Below are 9,142 nucleotides of genomic sequence, written 5' to 3'. Positions count from 1 at the left end.
TACACTGTGTGGACTGAAACAAACACATTTGTGGGCAGACCTAGCTCTTGAGCCACCTATATGTAGCTCTGACTTTGACTGACACAGTGAAAGTTGACCAAGTGGATACGGCTTGAGTCCCAGCGCAGGGCACCTTCAGGCCACTATTGGGCGCACATCCCTTGCACTCTCCATGCCTGGGAACCAACAGAAAAAAACCTTTTTGGGTAGAGGTGGAGTCAACCCAGGGAAAATGAATCAGTCTGCTGAGAGCCTGAAGAAAACTGTTGTGTACCTGTGCTGGTTACTTTCTATCTATTTACCTGGACATTGTTTGTACCTAAGATTGTGGTAAGGAAGGTCATGAGTCTTACATGACCACCTGTGTAACGTGTGTAAAGATTTCCTGTGGAGGAGGTCCCCTGGCCAGGTATAAAGGACAGAGGAAGTAACCACTGTTTGGACATAAATAGCCCTCAGTTTCAACCAGCTTGGAGGGAAATAGGCAGAAACCCAGGGGATTCCAGAAACCCCTGGGGCATTATTACAACCCCAAATGACCAAACACCGACTACCAGTCATCTACAACCATGGAGTGCTGAGGGAAACAAAAGGAAACCATAAACACTATGAAGGGATAAGACTGAACCAAAGTGCTCTCTGGCAGACACATACCTGCACATACATGCGCTGCTATTGAGGCACGGAAGCAGCATTTGGTGGCTCCAAGGTGACTTCTCAGCCCATGTGGCCCACTGGCATCTTCTCCCTGCCCGAGGAGAGTGCCAACTCCATGGTGGGCTCTATCCTTTGTAATGAGGCCAGGGTTGCTTCCACTGGCTCACGCTGAGGGCCCAGAGTAGCATGCAGCTTGTTCTGTCTGACTATTTGCGACCACATGGACTACAGCACGCCAGGCTTCCCTGTCCTTCATCATCCCCTGGAGCTTGTTCAAACTCATGTCCATGGAGTTGGTGATGCCATCCAACCATATCATCCTCTGTTGTCCCCTTCTCCTCCTGTCTTCAATCTTTCCCAGCATCAAGGTCTTTTCTGATGAATCGACTCTTCGCATCAGGTGGCCAAAGTATTGGAGCTTCAGCTTCAGCATGTCTTTCCAATGAACATTCAGGACTGATTTCCTTTAGGATTGACTGGTTTGATCTCCTTGCAGTCCAAGGGACTCTCAAGAGTCTTCTCCAGCACCACAGTTCAAAAGCATCACTTCTTCAGTGCTCAGCCTTCTTTATGGTCCAACTCTCGCCTCCATACATGACTCCTGGAAAAACCATAGCTTTGACTATTACAGACCTTTGCTGGCAAAGTAATGTCTCTGCTTTTTAATACGCTGTCTAGGTTTGTCATAGCTTTTCTTCTGAGAAAGCATCTTTTGATTTCATGGCTGCAGTCACCATCTGCAGTGATTTTGGAGCCCAAGAAAATAAAGTCTGTCACTGTTTCCATTGTTTCTCCATCTGTTTGACATGAAGTGATGGGACTGGATGCCATGAATTTAGTTTTCTGAAGGTTGAGTTTTAAGCCAGCTTTTTCACTCTCCTCTTTCACCTTCATCTAGAGGCTCTTTGATTTCTGCCATAAAGGTGGTGTCATCTACGTATCTGAGGTTATTGATATTTCTCCTGGCAATCTTGATTCCAGCTTGTGCTTCATCCAGCCCAGAATTTTGTATGATGTACTCTGCCTAGAAGTTAAATAAGCAGGGTGACAATATACAGTCTTAATGTACTCCTTTCCCAATTTGGAACCAGTCCATTGTTCCATGTCTGATTCTAACTGTTGCTTCTTGACCTGCATACAGGTTTCTCAGGAGGCAAGTCAGGTGGTCTGGTATTCCCATCTCTTTCAGAATTTTCCACAGTTTGTTGTGATCCACAGAGTCAAAGGCTTTAGTGTAGTCAATGAAGCAGAAGTAGATGTTTTTCTGGAATTCTCTTGCTTTTTCTATGATCCAGTGGATGTTGGCAATTTGACCTCTGATTCCTCAGTCTTTTCTAAATCCAGCTTGAACGTCTGGGAGCTCTTCGTTCACATACTATTGAAGCCTAGCATGGAGAACTTTGAGCATTACTTTGCTGGCATGTGAAATGAGCACAATTGTGCAGTAATTTGAACATTCTTTGGCATGCCTTTCTTTGGGATTGGAATGAAAACTGACCTTTTCCAGTGCTGTGACCACTGCTGAGTTTTCCAAATTTGTTGGCATATTGAGTGCAGCCCTTTCATAACATCATCTTTTAGGATTTGAAATAGCTCAGCTGGAATTCTATCACCTCCACTAGCTTTGTTCATAGTAATGCCTCCTATGTTCCTTCCCACTTGATTTCACACTCCAGGATGTCTGGCTCTAGGTGAGTGATCACACCATCATGGTTATCTGGGTTATTATGATCTTCTTTGTATAGTTCTTCTGTGTATTCTTGCCACCTCTTCTTAATATCTTCTGTTTCTGTTAGGTCCATAAGAGTTGTGTCCTTTATTGTGCCCATCTTTGCATGAAATATTCCCTTGGTATCTCTGATTTTCTTGAAGAGATCTCTAGTCTTTCCATTCTATTGTTTTCCTCTATTTCCTTGCATTGATCACTTTGGAAGTCTTCCTTACCTCTCTTTGTTAGTCTTTGGGACTCTGCATTCGGATGGCTATATCTTTCCTTTTTGCCTTTGTAGGCATACAGCTACCGGAGGAATTCTTACCTGAGACAACAGGAGACCCTTTCGTGGGAGCCAACACCTGAGCAGGAATGCTAAGTGCCAAAACTCTAGGAGTGGAATTAGAGCAAGTGACATTATTGGATGAGGTGGGGAGGCCAAAGTGAGTATTTAACTTAGAGTAGATTTAGGAACTTGGAGCCAGTGAGATAAAGAGCTAATAAATATTTGCTCAATCAACAGACATTTATTGAGTAACTTCTATACAAGCACTGTTCTGAGCCCTTAGGGATACCTTGGTGAACAAGCCAAAGTCAGCTGTCATTATGGGGATGTGTGTCAACTAGATGTGAAGGTTGTAGCATGCTGGGGTGAATCACCAGGAGAGTTGTATGGGCTGATGACCCTGCTTAAGGAGCTAGAAGTGGAAGAGATACTGACTGCAGAGATGAGACAGTGGGAGAGCACACTCCTTCTGGGCCTGAGGACTGCCTTGTCCCTTGGGGTTCTTTTTTTTGTCAGTTCAGTTGCTCAGTCATGTCCGACTCTTTGCGATCCCATGGACTGCAGCACACCAGGCTTCCCTGTCCATCACCAACTCCCAGATCTTGCTCAAACTCATGTCCATCAAGTCAGTGATGCCATCCAACCAGCCCATCCTCTATTGTCCCCTTCTCCTCCTGCCTTCAATCTTTCCCAGCATCAGTGTCTTTTCCAATGAGTCAGTTTTTCACATCAGGTGGCCAAAGTATTGGAGTTTTAGCTTCAGCATCAGTCCTTCCATTGAATATTCAGGACTGATTTCCTTGAGGGTTGACTGGTTTGATCTCTTTGCTGTCCAAGGGACTCTCAAGAGTCTTCTCCAACACCATAGTTCAAAAGCATCAATTCTTCGGCGCTCAGCTTTCTTTATAGTCCAACTATCACATCCATTGGAGAAGGAAATGGCAACCCACTCCAGTGTTCTTGCCTGGAGAATCCCAGGGACGGGCAAGCCTAGTGGGCTGCCATCTATGGGGTCGCACAGAGTCGGACACGACTGAAGCAACTTAGCAGCAGCAGCAGCATCACATCCATACCTGACTAGTGGAAAAACCAACTTTTAAAAATTTACGTATAATACAATTCATTGTTTCTGATGTATGTGTATGATTTTTTAGCATATAGTTAGATTGAAGGATAAATCAGGATAGAGAACAATTTCGTCGCACAAAAAATTCCTTCAAGATGCAGTTAAACCCTCCTCCCACCCCCAACCACTAGCATCCTGTCCTTCATTCCTAAAGTTTTGCCTTTTCCAGGGGACCATATAAATGAAGTTGCATGGTGTGTAACCAGGAATTAGGTTCTTCCTCTTAGTGAAATGCATTTAGATTTATCCCATGTTTGTTTTTCTTTCTTTTTTTTTTTTTTCTGGCCATCCCATGAGCAGAGTCCTAACCACTGGACTGTCAAGGAATTTCCTAAATTTATCCATGTTGTTGCATGTATCAATATTTAACTCCAGAAGAAAAAAAAAGTTAACTCCTCTTTATTGTTGAGTGCTGTGCTAAGTCACTTCAGTCGTGTCCAGCTCTTTGCAATGCTATGGACAGTAGCCTGCCAGGCTCTTCTGTCCAGGGGATTCTCCAGGCAAGAATACTGGAGTGAGTTGCCATTTCCTACTCCAGGGGAATCTTCTGGACCCAGGGATTGAACCCGCGTCACTTTCATTTCCTGCAATGACAGGCAGGTTCTTTACCTCTAGCGCCACCTGGGAAGCATTGCTGAGTACTATTCTGTTGCATGGCTCTATCACTGTTTATTTGCCTATTGATAAATATTTCAGTTGTTTTCAATTTGGGACTATTGTGAATAATTTCTATAAGCATTCATGTACCGGTTGTTTTGTGAATTTAAGCCTTCATATTGTTTTTCCTATTTTTTGGCTGGACTGCACAGCATGCAGGATCTTAGTTCCCAGAGCAGGGATCAAACCTGTGCCCCAGGCAGTGGAAGAGCAGAGTGTTAACCACTTGACCACCGGGGAAGTTCCAAGTCTTTATATGTATTAAGTAAATACCTCAAAGCGGGATTGCTGGGCTATGAAATCAATCCTGAATATTCATTGGAGGCTCGATACTGCAGCTGAACCTCCAATACTTTGGCCACCTGATGGGAAGAGCCAACTCATTGGAAAAGACCCTGATGCTGGAAAAGATTGAAGGCAAAAGGAGAAGAGGGCGGCAGAGGATGAGATGGTTGGGTGGCATCATCAAATCAATGGACATAAGTTTGAGCAAACTCCTGGAGACAGAGAAGGACAGGAAGACCTGGCGTGCTGCCTTCCATGGGGTCTCAAAGAATTGGACACTACTTAGCCACTGAACAACAATGACAACAACAACATGGTAAGTATATGTTTAATTTTATAAGGAATTACCAAACTGTTTTCTGGAGTGGTTGTACCATTTTGGATTCCCATCAGCAGAATATGAGAGTTTCAGTTGCTCTGCATCCTAGTCACCATTTGATATCTTCAGTTAAAATTTTTTTTGTCTTGCTAATAGATGTTGATGGTATCTAGTTGTAGATCTAATTTGCCTTTCCCTAATGACTAATGGAAATGGCAACCCACTCCATTGTTCTTGCCTGGAGAATCCCAGGGACGGGGGAGCCTGGTGTGCTGCCGTCTGTGGGGTTGCACAGAGTCAGACAAGACTGAAGCGACTTAACAGCAATAGGAATGACTAATGAAATTAAAAGATGCTTACTGCTTGGATGGAAAGTTATGATCAATCTAGATAGCATATTAAAAAGCAGAGACATTACTTTGCCAACAAAGGTCCATCTAGTCAAGGCTATGGTTTTTCCAGTGGTCATGTATGGATGTGAGAGTTGGACTGTAAAGAAAGCTGAGCGCCGAAGAATTGATGCTTTTGAACTGTGGTGTTGGAGAAGACTCTTGAAAGTCCCTTGGACTGCGAGGAGATCCAACCAGTCCATTCTAAAGGAGACCAGTCCTGGGTGTTCATTGAAAGGACTGATGCTAAAGCTGAAACTCCAGTACTTTGGCCACCTCATGTGAAGAGTTGACTCATTGGAAAAGATCCTGATGCTGGGAGGGAATGGGGGCAGGAGGAAAAGGGGACGACAGAGGATGAGATGGCTGGATGGCATCACCAACTCGATGGACATGAGTTTGGGTAAACTCCAGGAATTGGTGATGGACAGGGAGGCCTGGCGTGCTGCGATTCATGGGGTCACAAAGAGTCGGACATGACTGAGCAACTGAACTGAGCTGAACTGAACTGAATGACTAATGATACTGAGCATCTTTTCATGTGCCCTTAATTTCTGGGGAATTAATAAACCTGTACCCTAACTCAGATCCCAACTTAACAGTGTTAAAGAAGACACATGCAAATTCACATTTGGCCCGCCAAACTGGAACATTTTAACAGCAACGCTCAGCAGATGACAACTGGATTCAAAGCACTTACGCCAGATCTGTCAAGCCAGCAAGCAGGTGGCAAGAAATTCCTGGCTGCTAAGCCATGTCTCCTCTCTTCCAGGTTTTCTGTGGAGAAGAACATTCTATGCCTTTGCCTTTGGCATGTACTCACTGTCAGACTCTTCAACTCCTGCCATGGCTTTTTTCCTAGACCTCCTATTTAACATTCTCCTCCCTTCTTTCTCTCCTTCACTGAATATATAAATATTTATTGAAAGCCCACATCATGTCAGGCACTGCATTGAGCCCCAAGGTCCTAAAGTTGAAGATGTCTGCTCACAAAAAATTCACATTTGTAACAGGGGGATTAACATAAAAGCAGATTTTAACATACAAAGTAGTAAGGGCTCTGATGCACCTGTGTTCCAGGCCTTGGGGTACTTAGAGGATGATACTTAACCAGCCAGGAGTTAGGAGGGTTTTCTGGAGGAGGAGATACCTGAAATGAGTCCTGGAGGATGGGAAGTATTAACCTCAGAGCCACAGAGAGGACATTCTGGGAGGAAGAGACAGAGTGAGCAAAGGCCTGGCAGTAAGAACTAGATGCTGCGTGTACCTGTCTGTGAGAAGTTCAGTTTCACTCAAATATATAAGTGGAGGTGTGGAGTGGCAGGAGGTGGGGTCCATGAAGGAGAGAAGGGAGAGACCATGAAGAAGCTTGTGCTCAGGCACTAAAATTTATCCCCAAAGTAACAAAATGCCTTTAAAAGCTAGATTTGGGGACGGGGAGCTGGGGACGTGGGCACAGGCGCCAGGGCCTCAGGCTCTTCTCTAGCAGCTGCAGCATAGAGAGCAGTTTTTAAATTCCCAGTTCCATTTCTGATCGACTCAAGAGAGTAAAACTAAGGGGCCCACCCTTCAGCAACAGCGACCTCTGGTTGGAGGGCAGGGAGAGCACCAGGCTGCCTGCCATCCAGTTACCACGAAGCTCGGTCCTCAGACCAGGGCTGACAAGGACTCTGGGCCTAGCGAGCATCTGGCTCTGCCGGCGGCCTCCCAGGGACACGGAGGCAGGACACGTGTTTTTAATGCAGTCAAATCCACATGGTTTGTATATTTTTTCCTTTAATCTTGGGCATTTGTTTCTCTTTCTGAGAACATAACTGGAAACACTACAGAGTCAATAATCATAAAAAGTGTACCTTTAAGCTCTGTACAGTTTTATACAAGTTCACGATGTACTTTTGCTGCCTTCTAGATAATTTATTCTGCAAGATATTACTGCACAGTTGTATATAACTTATGTACTGTAACATCACTTCTGCTGCTGCTGCTGCTAAGTCGCTTCAGTCGTGTCCGACTCTGTGCGATACCATAGACGGCAGCCCACCAGGCTCCCCCGTCCCTGGGATTCTCCAGGCAAGAACACTGGAGTGGGTTGCCATTTCCTTCTCCAATGCATGAAAATGAAAAGTGAAAGTGAAGTCGCTCAGTCATGTCTGACTCTTAGCAACCCCATGGACTGCAGCCTACCAGGCTCCTCTGTCCAAGAGATTTTCCAGGCAAGAGTATTAGAGTGGGGTGCCATTGCCTTCTCCAAACATCACTTCAGTTATGTGTAAAAAAATAAATTAATTACTTGCCCCCCCAAAAAAACAAAAGCTAGATTTAGGTTTTAGAAGAATATTTCTGGTGTCTGTTCCTTTTCTGCTTGTTGATTCTATCTCATCCTTCAAGGCCCAATTCAAAGGTCACCTCCTCTGTAAAGCCCTTTCTAATCCCTTAGCCAGAAAAATCTACTCCTTGCTGGGGCTGTCTTTCCTGCCTTGTACATACTGATCAGTCTGCCTGGCAGGTGGGAACTTTCATTTACTCCACTTTGGGCTCCTTGTAAGGCTTGAGTGGTATCTAGCACATAGATGGTGCTAATAAATGTTTGATGAATGTGAATTGATTTGTGAATGAAGGAAGTTTTCTGGACAGGCCAGTCCAGAGCCTATCAGATTATACCAGAGGTTCTCAAACTTGAACCTGCATTGAAATCACCTTAGAGTACTTGTGGATTGCTGGGCCCAATCCCAAACTTCTTCTTCTTTTTTAACATTTACTTATATATTTGTTTTTGGCTGTGCTGGTCTTTGTTGCTGGGTGCAGTTTTCTCTAGTTGCCGAGAGTGAGAGCAGGAGCTACTCCGAAGCTGTGAATTTTGCGGGCTTCTCAGGTTTCAGTCTTGCTGCATGTGGCCTCTGTCGTTGCTGCATGGCCTGTGGGATCTTCCCTGACCAGGGATGGAAACTGTATGCCCTGCATTGCAAGGCAGATTCTTGACCACTGGACCACCAAGGAAGCCCCAGCCCCCAATTTCTGATTTGTAGGCCTGGGGTGGGAAAAGCCCTGAGCATGTGTATCTTGAACTTGTAAAATAAATTCTCAGAAGACAGTTGGTGCTGCCTGGGGGACCACACTTAGAGAATCTTCGATGTAGCTGCGGTTACAATTCAAGTGTTTTTCACAGCCAAGTCCCGTGCTAGGGCATTGTCAAAGGGCCATTATTGCTGCAGTTTATCAACCATCTGATGGACTACCTGGCCCTTCAGGGGATTTCCTTGGTATTGACTCTTGTCCCACCTGCTTTGAGCTGCAGCTGGGGGTTCCTGTACCCCTTCCTGGTCTTTTTATCCCAGGGACTCCGTAGGACTTTTCAGAAGAGGCCCTGGTCACATGGGTTTCTTAGCTAGCTTCCCTTCCACTGAGTGGTTCCATGAGGGAGCCCCAGAAAACAGGATAAATCCTGAGCTTAACCTGTGAAGAAACTGAGGATGTAGAAAGAAGGAGTGCCAGGCAGGAGCAGGGGAGTTCCCCCAACCTCCTGCAGCTCTCCCTAAGAGGCTCAGAATGGGGTCCTGTCTCCTTTAACAGCTGCTGCTACCCGGGCCTCTGCAGCTCCACCTCTCCCTCCCCCAGGGTGGGAAGGAGCCACTTTATCAGCAGCTCCACTTCCTGCAGCACCTAGGGTTCCCTCCTCCCCTGAGTCTCTGTCACCTCCCTTTGGGCTTCCCAG

This window comes from Bos grunniens, chromosome 29, assembly GCF_055505025.1.
Source record: "Bos grunniens cultivar Pamir isolate PY7600 chromosome 29, Bosgru_T2T1.0, whole genome shotgun sequence".
Classification (NCBI taxonomy): Eukaryota; Metazoa; Chordata; class Mammalia; order Artiodactyla; family Bovidae; genus Bos; species Bos grunniens.
This window is presented reverse-complemented; position numbering follows the sequence as displayed.